Genomic DNA, 15,246 nt, shown 5'->3' with positions numbered 1-15,246 from the left:
AACAGATGGAGAGATATACCATGTTCTTGGATTGGCAGAATCAACATTGTGAAAATGAGTATACTACCCAAAGCAATCTACAGATTCAATGCAATCCCTATCAAACTGCCAATGGCATTTTTCACAAACTAGAACAAAAAATTTCACAATTTGTATGGAAACACAAAAGACCCCGAGTAGCCAAAGCAATCTTGAGAAAGAATAACGGAGCTGGAGGAATCAGGCTCCCTGACTTCAGACTATACTACAAAGCTACAGTAATCAAGACAGTATGGTACTGGCACAAAAACAGAAATATAGATCAATGGAACAGGATAGAAAGCCCAGAGATAAACCCACACACATATGGTCACCTATCTTTGATAAAGGAGGCAAGAATATACAGTGGAGAAAAGACAGCCTCTTCAGTAAGTGGTGCTGGGAAAACTGGACAGCTACATGTAAAAGAATGAAATTAAAACACTCCCTAACACCATACACAAAAATAAACTCAAAATGGATTAAAGACTTAAGTGTAAGGCCAGACTCTGTAAAACTCTTAGAGGAAAACATAGGCAGAACACTCTATGACATAAATCACAGCAAGATCCTTTTTGACCCAGCTCCTAGAGAAACGGAAATAAAAACACAAATAAACAAATGGGACCTAACGAAGCTTAAAAGCTTTTGCACAGGAAAGGAAAACATAAGCAGGATGAAAAGACAACCCTCAGAATGGGAGAAAATATTTGCAAATGAAGCAACTGACAAAGGATTCATCTCCAATATTTACAAGCAGCTCATGCAGCTCAGTATCAAAAAAGCAAACAGCCCAATCCAAAACTGGGCAGAAGACGTAAATAGACATTTCTCCAAAGATATACAGATTGCCAACAAACACATGAAAGGATGCTCAACTTCACTAATCATTAGAGAAATGCAAATCAAAACTACAATGAAGAATTACCTCACACCAGTCAGAATGGCCATCATCAGAAAATCTACAAACAGTAAATGCTGGAGAGGGTGTGGAGAAAAGGGAACCCTCTTGCACTGTTGGTGGGAATGTAAATTAATACAGCCACTATGGAGAACAGTATGGAGGTTCCTTAAAAAACTAAAAATAGAACTACCATACGACCCAGCAATCCCACTACTGGGCATATCTCTTAAGAAAACCATAATTCAAAAAGAGTCACGTACCACAATATTCATTGCAGCTCTCTTTACAATAGCCAGGACATGGAAACAACCTAAGTTTCCATCGACAGATGAATGGATAAAGAATATGTGGCGCATATATACAATGGAATATTACTCAGCCATAAAGAGAAACAAAATTGAGTTATTTGTAGTGAGGTGTCTGGATCTAGAGTTTGTCATACAGAGTGAAGTAAGTCAGAGAGAGAAAAACGAATACCATATGCTAACACATGTATATGGAATCTAAAAAAAAGGTTTTGAAGAACCTAGGGACAGGACAGGAATAAAGACGCAGCCATAGAAAATGGACATGAGGACACGGGGAGGGGGAAGAGTAAGCTGGGACGAAGTGAGAGAGTGGCATGGACATATATACACTACCAAATATAAAATGGATAGCTAGTGGGAAGCAGCCACATAGCACAGGGAGATCAGCTCAGTGCATTTTGACCACCTAGAGCGGTGGGATAAGGAGGGTGGGAGGGAGACGCAAGAGGGAGGAACTATGGGGATATATGTATATGTATAGCTGATTCACGTTGATATAAAGCAGAAACTAACACACCATTGTAAAGCAATTATACTCCAATAAAGATGTTAAAAAAATAAAGAAATAAATCAATTAAAAAATTAAAAATAAAAAAAAAGAATGGAGATGTGAATCCCCCAAAATTATTTTTACCCTATCATCAGGGCAAGAGTCCTTTGTTCTATTTATACCCATTTTTGAATAGGGTTTTCCTTATATTTGTGTAAGATGGTCTACTTTTTTATAGTAGCTGTTTTGATCTTGGTAGCAATCCATTTGTTTAAGTAAATGTAACCTTATTTTATAAAAATATTATTATCCTCATTTTACAGGTGAAAATACTGGGGTTTATATTGTCTAAATTATTTATCTGGACTATGCCAGTTAGGTAAGAGTTGGGGCAGGTTTCCTAGCATCTAATTCAGTGTTCTGCCCACTATACTGTGCCCCTGTTTGCTCATATATAGAAGAGAGTTAAGTCTTATTGCCCTTAACTTCACCCTCTTGCTTCACTGGTCATGGAGTGAGGTTTGTCTGGTCCGGGGATTAGAGAAGTAAGTTCTCATCCAGGTCAGTAGGCCCCTGAGGCTAATGTATGATCAAAGCAATAAACCAAGTAAGGAATATAGATGACAATATGTCTATAATGCTAGGACAAATGAAGAAACAGAAAAAAAACCACAAACAAACAAAACAAAAAACTAAAATGGTGTAGTGGCCATAAACAATGAACTTCCCCAATCTCTGGCTGCAGGGATCATAATGGACGGCCTCAACCGCTGTATATTAAAATTTGTCACTCCGTTCACCCCAAAGCCCCCTTTTGGACAGCCTGCTTCCAGAGAATAAAAGAACAATGCAGGATTACTAAAATAAGTCTGTTCCTGATAGGCCTGTTTCTGGAGGATACAGGACTCCTCTGACTGTCAACTCTATCTAAAGGATTCCCTATTGTCTCATTCCAGGGTGGTGGCAGTGGAAGTGGTTGAATTCTGTATATATTTTGAAGGTAGTACTGATGGAACTCACTGACAGTTTGGACGTTAAGAGTACGAGAAAAAGATAGAAGTCAAGGATGCCTCCAAAGCTTTTGACCTGAGCGACTTGAAAGCTGGATTGTCATCAACAGAGATGGAGAAGGCTTCAGGGAGAGCATATTTCCAGGATGGAGGGGAGAAGAAGATCAGGTGTTCAGTAGTTTTGTAGCGTTGAATTTGATGTGTCTATTAGACATCTAAGCATATGTGTTATGTAGGCAATTTGATGTATGAATCTGGAATTCAGGAAAGAAGTCTAGATTGGAGTTATATGTTTGGTAGTTATCAGCACATAAATGGGGTTGAATGAGGTCACTGAGGAAGTGAGTGAGGATAGAGGAGAGAATTGATCTAAGGAATGAATGGAGAAGTGGTCAGAGAGAAGAGGAAAAACTGTCAAAGAAGCCTGAGAAGGAGAAACCAGTAAGGTAGGAGGAAAACTAAGAGAGTATGGTACCCTAACTGTCTCTGAGACATACTTAAGGAGTTGGGAAGATCAGAGTTGCAGACCTGAGTATGAGTTTTAAGAATAGGATAGGCTAGTGTTCTTCAATACAAGGGCTTTTGGATTGATTGTGATGTTGAGAGCAAGACCAACATTATGATGCTTTCAACTATTTTTTATGGGCTATGAATCAGTGAAGATGCTTTTAGTTTACTCAAACCAGCTTCAACAATGGAAGATATCTTTTGATTTACATATCTAAAATGTTCAATGATGAGGTGAGCTTCGGGTGAGATTTGATCCAGTTGCTGAGTGATGTCACTTGGGATGTGAGTTTTTTCTGTTTCTGCATTTGATTTCTACAGTATAGGTTTCTTTCTAAAGCTGGCTTCCCTCATAGTTTCAAAACCCCTGTCAACAGCATCCAGGCTGGTGTTAAATGCTTTATCATTCATTTTTGGTGTGACAGAGAGAATTCTTTTCTGGCAATTATCGAGAGAGAGAGAGAGAGAGAGAGAGAGAGAAAGAGAGAAAGAGAGAGGGTGCTCCTTTCTAAAAAGTCTCCAAAAATATTTCATGACATTTGTCCAAATTAAGTTTGTATCCATCCTTGTGACCAAGAAGATAAGAGGCACAGATTGGCTGGACCCATTCAGAACCTTCCCCACAGTGACACTGGAGCTGGAGATAGGTCAGTTCTGCCAAAATCGTGACTATGAGGTTAGAAGGAAGGAGAACATGGAAACTGTGGATATCCACTATGGTCTACAAGATAGCTAGACTTCTTCTTGTTAAATGCATCATGTGGTTGAGAGTTTGGAGTGGTCTCTTTGGAACATGATGAAGAAACACAACAAAATAGGTAACTCCAAGACTCATTAGTGTAATTGGATAAAGAAAATAAATATTCTCAGAGAAGGTGGCTATTTCTTCTTCAATGAAAAAAAAATGTTATACTGTTTGGCAGGGGGTAATTCTTAAACCTGGATTGTATCTCAGAATTACCAGATCCCTAAGCGCTATCCCAAGACTTCCTGAATCAAAATCTTCAGAAATGGGCCTCAGGATCTATATGTTTAGCAATCACTGCAAAAGACTCTCATGTAGCCAGATGGGAAGCTCTGGGAGCTGACATCTGAGGCTCATGCAAAGCCCACCTTCAGTAATAAACAGTATTACAACTCTGGGCTGTGACAATAAAACCAAGGGACAAGATGGCCTGTGGTTTGGAAGTTCAAGCTCCATCAATGTGAATGAAGAGAAAGAATGTCAGTGCTCTCTGGTGGCATATAACTTTCCTGCAGATAATAAATATTTATAGATTCTGCTGGGAATACATGTCTCTCCCCACCCTATCACATCTTTTTTTGGGGGGGGAGGTTTATTTATTTATTTATTTATTTATTTATTTATGGCTGTGTTGGGTCTTCGTTTCTGTGCTAGGGCTTTCTCTAGTTGCGGCAAGTTGGGGCCACTCTTCATCGTGGTGCGCGGGCCTCTCATTATCGCGGCCTCTCTTGTTGCGGAGCACAGGCTCCAGATGCGCAGGCTCAGTAATTGTGGCTCACGGGCCTAGTTGCTCCGCGGCATGTGGGATCTTCCCAGACCAGGGCTCGAACCCGTGTCCCCTGCATTGGCAGGCAGATTCTCAACCACTGCGCCACCAGGGAAGCCCCACATTCTTTTTAAGCTATGGATGACATGGTTTCATTTATACAACTTTCTAAGTAAGCTGCACTTCAGAGCCAAAGAATTCATTAATCATGAGTGGCAGTAACCCTACATCCAAATGTGGCTCTCCAATTAGATAGAACTCAAAATTCCTCACAGCTGTTTTCCTCTAGAATCCTTACTATGTGCCAAGCCCTGTTCTAAGGTTTTATATGTATTGACTCATTTAATCTTCAACACAACCTTTAGAGGGAGGTGCCATTATTATCTCTATTTTATAAATGAAGACACTGAGGCACAAAAGCCCAAGTCACTTTACTACATTGACTCAACTAGTCAGTGGCAGAGTTGGTTCTAGGACTGCCATTGTGGATTAGTATTAGGGAGTAGGGACCTAAGTTGAGGAATGCCTTTCGTGATATCAAACATGGAGGCCACCTGCTCATGAAATGACACAGTGACTTGATTAATTCTGGATGACAGGGAGCTATCTTAAGATCATTTGGATCATTAGCACATTCAATAGTGGCCCCCTTTAAAACATGGATGAGAGGGAACAGGATGGCATGCCTAACAGTGCTTTTCCTATCCTGACATACTGTGATTTGACATTCGGTGTAACCAAATTTGGCATCGTGAAGCACCTTCTAATGACATTTTGCTGTATTTCAGATGGAGTCATTTTATGTGTTTTGCAGGAAAGGAGTGGAGGAAACCTGAAGGATGGGATCAGATTCATACCAGAAGGAACAGATTGCTAATCAGGGCAGGGTAGGGGAGGTTTTAGAAGAAGCAAGTCCTGTGAGGCAGGCAAAGCTTTGCTAATGCAAATTGATTCCTGGAGGGCTTCCAGGTCACCAAGAGCTGGGCGATTATCTCTGCTGTTGGAATAGCTCTAGATAATGAATGGCAACCATAGACACGAGTGAAAGTTACTTGCCTTTTGGACACTTCTGCAGCTTGTGCTTGTGGCGTATTTAAATAATAGGCCAAAGAAAAATAGGACTCATTTAATTCAGAGTAGCTTGTTGAAGAATGCCATGTCTAATAGCTATGACTTCATTTGTCCAGTGATTTTATTGATAGAGTAATGCTATACTTTATTCTGTACATTAAGGTGGGTGGTACCTTGGGTTTCTAATCTAGGAATTGGTTGATTAACTGATTGATCCATTGATTGGTTGGTTGATTGATTCATTCATACATCTAACACATTTATTGATTAAGGGAAAAAGATGAGTGAAAATGGTTTGGGTAGTTTAACTTCTCCAGAAATGTCTAGCAGGTCATGATTGAGAAACCATGTATACCAACATCAGACATTGTCCTGAACAACTGGGCAAAAGGCCTTTTTTATGCAGCCTTCGAGGAATAATGATTATTTATCCCCACAAAACAAGACTGACTTTGCTTTTACTAACCAGATGTCGTACTTCCTTTTTTCATCCAAAGCATAATCTTTATTTTCGTGTTTTAACCCAATCATAAACATTAATGGCCTTTTCCGTTTAGTTTTCTCCATTTACCCTGCCTGACCTAGAATAACTCCTGCAAAGACAACTTGCTTATGTCTTATTGAGTATACCAGGGCCACTAAGTCACTGCTAGTGCCTATTGCTTAATAGCTACCATTTAGTAGTGCACTAATGGCACACAAAATGCTGCCCAATAATTCTCAGCACAGCCCTGAGTTAGGTATTCTTATTTCCATATAAAAGATGAACACTCAGACCTTAGAAGATTAAATGTTTTGCTTAAAGTTAGGCTACTGGTAAGTGGAAGAGTTGGAAGTTTGAAATCCAGGCCTCTGTTGCCCCACAGCCTTTGTCCTTCATGCTGTACTGGAGTTTACCGCACAGAGTAAATACTTTGAAATTCATTTCATTTCATTTGTCTCCTTTTAAGGTAATGGCCATTTTATTTACTCTGGCTGACTTTCCACAATTATTTTCCAGTTTAGTGACTCATTTATACGTCTCTCCTTTGGAATTTTTTCTTCATAGATGTTGAAATTATGGGCATTGACCTCCAAGAACCCTCATTGTATTCAAAGGGAGACACATAGTCTTTTCTCTTTATTTCTCCACCTCCCTTTGTGCTTTTACTGCTAGCCTTTCCTGCCTTACTTTCATTCTCCTCACTTACTTATCATCTCGACCCCTTAGTTCTACTGGACCACAAAGAAATGTGCTAAGAAGAAATGAGAAAAAACATTTTAAAATGTATTTTTGGATAGGAATAGGTAAAGCGTTGCTGGGAAAATATATCCATGTTTATTGCCAAGCTACCTATAGGAAATACAGGTGTGTGTATTGTCTTTCTATTAAATTGCATGTTTCCTAAGCCCATGGACATGTTTTAGAATCAGGCATGGTTTTGTTATATTATCCAGATTTAAATACTGCATAGAAATTCAAGAGCCAGGTGGAGACTTAAATAAATCACTGGGTGCAAGAAATCGTTTCCATCCATTTGGTCTTTGCGCTTGATGTTGAAGATATGTACTTCAGAATATTGTATAACTTACAGGTCCAAATAATATTCTAAAAATAGGAAGCTTGGTGGTATGTGTCATTTAAATGCACAGGCTAAAATGGATGTAAGTAAAACCACTCAACAGCTGGTACAAGTGTGCTGCTATAAAAGAGCACTGTTAAAGATGTCATTAGAATGCAGGGCTCATCCCAACATATATCACCACATCTCATGTCCTTTTCTTTCCTCATGCTGGATGAGTGTAAATAACCCAATTTTATTCCTTATGTAAATAAATTCTGGAACTAAGTTTGGTTCTCAGACCAGAGAAGAACCTACTAGACTCCAGTTCTTTTTGTTGTGAAATAATGACATTTCTAGGCTATGACATTTCAATAATGTTCTAGGAATCCTTATTGCTTAATTAGGACATACCATATAGATGAGGAAGCTCTGGGAGAGATGTTTTCTCTACACATTTTTTTTAGATGATACACTCTATCATCTGTGTTTAAAATTTGGACGTTAGCTTTTCTGTCTTCTAAATCTCCCATCCTCCCCTTCTTGTTGCCTTGCTCTCTTACCATCTTCAACTCATCTTCCATAAGACTTCCAAGTGATTTCAGTCATAAGCAAATAAATATGCCCCTCTTCTGCTTAAAAAAAAAGCAGTGGCAACCCAACGTCTATCATATAAAATTTAAAATCTTTAATATAACCTACAAATTACTTCATAATCTAACCCACCTGTGCATAATTTTCAAGTTATCTCCTGAAAACTTACCACCTTCTCACCACATCAAGAATCCCCTTTATTTAGCCAAACCAAACCACTGGACATTTCTTGAATATGCTACATTTTCACACTACTCTTATTTTTGGTGCTTGTTATTCCTTATGTAACTGCATTCTCTCCATTGTCAGCTTGGTGAGATGCTCACCATTTATATCTGGTCTTTGGCATCCACTCCTCTCTGAAGTCTGCTCTGTTAGCCTCAGGAGAGCAGGTGGCAACTTATATAGCCTCCACTGCTGCATTTACATCTTATGATGTTGATTGGGAGAGTTTGGTCATTCATGAGACTTCTTGAAAATGGGGTTTCAAGCCTTTAACCTTTGAATCTCCAAAATCTAGCAAAGTGCCTATAACATAAAAGGTGCTCAGTAAGTACTTTTTTGAATGGAAATGATAATTTTGAATTCACCTAGAAAGTAAACCTAACTCAGCGTGTTTATGATTTTATAATAACAAGTTCAGACTTCGAAATAATTCATGCCTCCCCCCAAAAAATCATGAAAATACCTGTCATGTATATAGTGGCCTATATATATCAACTCAGAAGGCATGTAATGGCTGTTTGCCCCAATTTGAGTGATACTAAGATTGATCAGAAGATTCAGATGGTGATAACCTGAACTTCCCATTTAAAGTTCCCCACCAACCTTTCTTCTCATGGTTTTACATATTGGTTATTGTTGCCTGATTCAGTTATTTCATTACCAATTACAGAATGATTTTTAAAATTCTGTCATTCATTACACATTTATTAGTTGGAATTCTTTTAAAAACAAACTTTTGCTCATCAAATATGGCAATTTGGTTATCTGAAATATAGTTCATACAGGAAAGGCACAATAATGCTTAATTATTTATTGGCAAATTTTAGGACAAGGAATTGGTATACTAGTTACTTTCAATGGTGTCCAGGGTACATATTTACTTTTGAATTTATTCCTGTTATTTAGAATTATGCAGTGTCCTTAGTATATAATATAATGTCACATCTTCTATTTTGACCATAAAAATTGTCAGCCTTTGATTTATGTCACCCCTTTAGTATCTAGGAATTGTGTAATGATCTTCAACACAAACCTGTAAGTGATTTCTTGTACCAATCAGCCAATCAAGTACAGCAAAGTAAAGCCCAATTATCTTAACACCTGGCACCAAAATTCCTTTGAGGGAGAGATCAATCTATGCTTAGGAAAATACTTTGATAAGTTGCTTGGGATGGAACAAGAGAGAGAGGAGGTGAAAGAGAAAAAAAGAAGCAAGGTAATATGGCAAGAACCTGGAGACCAATGGATAAAATAAGGTGACCGACTTTTTAAAGAACAGGCATATGTAATGTTTAATGTTACATTGTTTATGGTATAAACTATTGTCATTTCTCCCAATACTTTAGTAAAGCCTACTATATAACACTCGAAAGCCTGATATAAGGGAATAAAATGTTTAATGTATTGTAGGGGAAGAGGAAACCAAGGAAAGGGGCTAAGTTCCTTGTCTGTGTTGATATGAGTGGAAGAATGAGATGATAAATGGAATGAGCCAAGCAGAGAAAGGAGTTGAAAGCCATAGGTGGCTCTGAGAACTGGAGTCTTCCCAAAATGCACAAATTCTGGAGGAACAGTTTGGAAATTCCTCAGGAAACAAAAAGGCAAATTGAGCCAATCATATCCAGTTCTTAAGCCACAAAGTAACATAATCATTACAAAGAAATTGCATGAAATATGTCTCAAAAGCTTACAATAGAATTTATTGACTGTTCTTTCTACCCTCTTCCACCACAGATTAAGACTTTTCCTTTCTTTCTGCTACTCTTGCCCAGTAATGGTATCCTTAGTTATTCCTTTGCTTCACTAATACCCTCTTAGCTCTGTAATCAGCAGTCTATCTCCACTTGAACTTGAGGTTACCTTCCGTCAGGCATTTTGATCACACCAGTTTCCAGCTGGAAAAGTTCAGGATGGCTTCTGTCTCACCGTGGATGAAGTCTGGGATTGTAACCTCAGGTTTTTCACAAGATGCCCTGAATCCGTTTACCGCCTTAGTTCTTATCCACCAGGTTGGCTGCTCTGACTGCTCCAAGAACAGTGAGTTCAAAGCCCTGTTTTGGTGTTCATGTTATTCCCACTTTTAAGTTTTTTGAAAGCAAACACTTTATGTTTGAAATATCCTTCCATTTTGCCCCAGTTCCCAAGTAACCCATTAGAATTGTTAAAATGATGAAACAATATTTACTGCAATAAGTTTGGAGGATTCATTTATGTAGAACACATTGTCACTATATTAGTTATCTAGTGCCACATAACAAATTCATGAAGAAAAGTATGTTTGTTTTGAAAGATGGGAGACATAAATACATGTTTGTCTGCTGATGATAAAGGTACAGAGTATAAAAATTTGATGATATAGAAGAGAGAGGAAAGAGTTCTGAATCTTGTCCTTGAAAGATTGGACTCATCCAAGAGGAGTCATGGCTTTAGATAAGAATGTGAGTCATTTATTTATAGTAAAAGGTAGGAAAGCACTGCATATGGTATAGGTATTGGTAATTAGGAAGGTCCACTGGTGGAAGTGGAAGCTCTCTTATGATTGCTTCAATTTTCTCAGTGAGATAAGAAACAAAGTCATCGGCTGAGAATGAGGATGTGGGTGGATGTGCTGAAATATTTGAAAGGAATGAGATAGCTATCTGTGAGTAGGAGAACAAATGGACTAGGGAACTATAGTATGATTGCTGGGCACCATTAAGGACTCATTTAGATTTATAGTGAGATCATTCAGCCATGTTCAATTGCCTAGGTGTAGGTTTGAAGTAGGCAGAAAATTGGATTTATACATTTTAACATTTGGTCAAATGACTATAATTAAGTAACAGTGAGGCAAAGGAATTGAAAGCATATGCAAGGGAGTTAATGTAATGATTGATTATGAAATTTAAGGTGATTTAGGAGGCAAGAAAAGCTTATACAGGAGTGAGGGAAAGCAAAAATACGGTAGGATTAATGGAATGGAGATACATGTTGAGTGAAGGTATTGTTGAAGTTGGGGAGGTAGAGAGAGTACCCCAACATGGTAGTTTGAGAATAGAATATGTTAAATCAAGATCATGGAGGGGTGGAAATTGTTAGCAATATCTAAGGCATGACTATTAGTGTTAATGGCTAAGGTAAGGTGGAGTGTAAGTCTTTGAGAAGTTCATCCTTGTAGGTATGGAAACTGTTGTAGACATGGAAACAAGACTGTTGGATAGAGTGACAATGAACCAGATGTTTGACTTTTCAAATGAGAGTGGGTGATCTGGAGGACAATAATGACAACAATAATAAAGGAGTAGTGGGTAATAAAATCCAATGACATAAGATTTAAAATAAATAAGTTGAAGAACATAAAAAATTATTTAGGGACTTCCCTGGCAGTCCAGTGGTTGAGACACTGCCCTTCCAGTGCAGGAGGCATGGGTTCAATCCCTGGTCGGGGAACTAAGATCCCACGTGCCAGGCAGAGCGGCCAAAAATAAATAAATAAAATGGAAAAATATTTTTAAAAAGTGTTCTTAGTATCCTTAGAGATATTCAAAAGGCATTCATAGGGCTTCCCTGGTGGCGCAGTGGTTAAGAATCCACCTGCCAATGGAGGGGACACAGGTTCAAGCCCTGGTCCAGGAAGATCCCACATGCCGCGGAGCAACTAAGCCCGTGAGCCACAACTACTAAGCCCGTGTGCCACAACTACTGAAGCCTGTGCGCCTAGAGCCCATGCTCCGCAACAAGAGAAGCCACTGCAACAAGAAGCCCGCACACTGTGACGAAGAGTAGCTCCTGCTCACTGCAACTAGAGAAAGCCGCCGCAACTAGAGAAAGACCCAACACAGCCAAAAGTAAATAAAGAAAATAAATAAATTTATAGAAAAAAGTCATTCATAAATCATGAATAGGTTGTTATGGAAAGAGAACAATTTAAAAATAAAAAATAATGTGTAGAAATTAAAAGTATCATTGCAAAATAAAATCCAATAGATAGGCATAACCATAAAATGGGCATATGTAAAGAACAACTTAATGGTCTGAAAAATAAAGATAAGAACATTGCCCATGATAGAGACCAAAATTATAAAGACATAATATCTAAAAGAGAAGAGTTGAGAGACATGAAGGAATCAGTTGAGGGTCCAAAGAAGTTCCAGAAGGAGGGAATGGAATACTCAAATCATTAATAGAAAAGAATCTCCCAGAGTGGAAGAACGATCTTATTCCTCATACTGAAAGAGCCAGCAAATGTTGAACATGGTACATGAAAAAAGACACCTACCTAGACAGAGCACATTAAGATTAGAATACCAAGAATAAGGCAAAAATTCTAATAGCTTCCAGAAAGGAATAGATTGTTAATTACTAATGAATGAGAAACAGATTTACATCAGGCTTTTTTCTAATCAACCACCTGGAATGTAAGAAGAAAACTGAGCAGTATCTTCAAACTAGTGAGTGAAGATACTTTTTTTATTGTGGTAAAAAGCACATAACATTAAATTTACCATCTTAACCATTTTTCTGTGTGTACAATTCAGTACTGTTAAGTATATTCACATTGAAATGCAAAGGATCTAGAGAACTTTTTATCCTGCAGACCTGAAACTCTACACCCATTAAATACAAGTCCTTCCTCCCCACTTCCTCCAGCTGTCAGCAATCACTTTTTTACTTTCTATTTCTATGATTTAAACTACTTTAGATACTTCATATAAGTGAAATTATGCAGTATTTTGCTTTCTGTGACAGGATTATTTCACTTAATATGTTCTCGAGGCTCATCATGTTGCAGGTTCCCCTTGTACAGCAAGAGAATGTAGATACTAATTAATTTTAAATGTGTTTGAAAAATTTAAGTATAAATATGCGTGACAAAAGTGTAAGTAATCACTGAATAATATAAATAGGCTCTATAACTTCCAAATAGAAGAAAAGGAATAAAATCGAACATCAATAGCTCAAAAAGTTCAACAGGGCAAAGGAGGGCAAAAGAGAGAATAAGAAAGCATAGTCATAGAAAACATAAACTAGGTAGTAGGAATAAGGACAAATATGTCATTAGTTGTGATATTGGTTATGATGTTTAAATGGGTAATAATTTTAATATTATTTAATTATATTTATTAATAAGGTGTTTGTTGATGGGTGTAATTTCTCTATTAAAGGATGGAGATTTACAGATTGGGTAAACAACAATATTTAGATATGGTTTAGAGGCAACACTAAACAAAATGGTAAAGAAAGGTTGAAAAGAAAAGCATATGCAAAACAATCTAACAAAACTAAAGCATGTATAGCAAGACATCGAAAAGTAGATTTAAAGCCAAAAATATTTGATAAACAAAAGGGATATTTTATATGAACAGCTCACTGAGAAGATACAGTAACCATGAAGAAAAAGCTGCTAAAAGAGTACAGAGAGACAGTAACTTACCTGAAATCACAGTTGGAAACAGTATACTTCTCTCAGAATTTGAAAGATCAGCTGGAAAAAAAATAAGTCAAAATAAGTAAAATTTCAGTAACAAGCAACAAGCTTGATCTAAGGTACCTTTATAGCTGCCTCTATCTTTATAACCCACATATAGGAAATCCACATCCTTTTCAAACCTTCATGAAAAATATGTGAAAAGAAAAAGTAAACATTAGTAGAGCTCCCCTCCCCTCCAATTTCAGTATATTCCAAAAACCAGAAATAGTTTAGGCCATGTGCTCTGATCACAATGCAATAAAATTAGAAATTAACAAGAAAAGGGTAGAGAAAATAATCTCTAATAATTGAAAATAATTACTTTTGAAGAAGGGAGCAGAATTTGGTGGGTAAGGGGGAGGTAAAATGGGATTTTCATTTTTCATAAAATTTATACCTCTGTACTTAAGACTTTCGTAATCTTACCTCTGTAGTTAAAAAAGAAAAAGCAATTAGCAAGTTATTCCTTCAATGAATGAATAGAACCTCGAAAGTTCTCCTTATCTTCTGTCTTCATAATATTCCTGTGAATATTGTGGAGGTAGGCATTATTCCACTTTGATGCAATGAGAAACTGAGGTTTTAACAAAGCAGGTTAGAAGACTAAGCAGCTAAATTGCATTATTTTCCCCTTTTGGGGGGCTTACAGGATGAGTCTACCTTTCCTCTAGATTCCTATTTTCTAGAAATACATAAAAACAAGAATATCCATTTGTTTATGCAAACAAGTCAGAACCATGCTGTAAAGACAGAATGCTATATTTGAAAATGTTCTTATTTAAAATGTAATCCACTCTAATATTGTGAGCAGAAATCATTTTTTAAAGATGTTTTGTTTGCCAAGGACAAATTCTAGCTATTGATCGAGGCAGTAGAGTTCACTGTATGCCTTATTCTCTGAGAGGTAAATACAAGGAAATGATGATTCTTATTACAAGGTACCAGGCCTTTTATCCTTAGAAGGAACAAGACATTTCTGATTGGGGAAAGTTCATGATCCCTATTTTGATTAAAAAAATCTTTTAAAAATAAACATCTTAAGTATTGAAGAACATATATAATGTTTTTCTTCAACAGAATATACAAAATAATGAAAGCATCTTTTTTTTATTCAAAATGAAATCACATGACTTAGGAAATGAGTTCAGAGTTCAAATTCCTCAACCCATTGCAAAAAACTAATACTTACTTTTCAATATTTTTCTCTAGTTCCCCTCTTTCTGCATTGAGACTTCCTGTAGTATTCAGAACCCTGACTCCTGTCTCCTTGATTTTCCACCAGGAACCTTAAGTTCCTCTCCGTTCTACTATACAGAGCTCTAATCAATCTGCCACCCCCAGATTTTCACACCCACACTCAACATGGGGCTCAGTAACACAACAGGGCCTGCATGTAATGGGACCCACCCTCCTTAGAAAGATTTGGGATCATAAATAATTAAGTTGTCTAGTTGACAGCTTGTTTTCTGTGGCCTGCAAAAGTTAGTGCACTTTTCTCAAGGACAAGTTAAGTATGAGGAAGATCCTATCCTGAGAATTCTTTTTATTTAAGTGGCAATAAAATTCAAATACAATATTTTACATTTCCAAATACCTCTGTGCTGTGTGCATCATAGAA

This window comes from Balaenoptera musculus, chromosome 2 (assembly GCF_009873245.2).
Source record: "Balaenoptera musculus isolate JJ_BM4_2016_0621 chromosome 2, mBalMus1.pri.v3, whole genome shotgun sequence".
NCBI lineage: Eukaryota > Metazoa > Chordata > Mammalia > Artiodactyla > Balaenopteridae > Balaenoptera > Balaenoptera musculus.
This window is presented reverse-complemented; position numbering follows the sequence as displayed.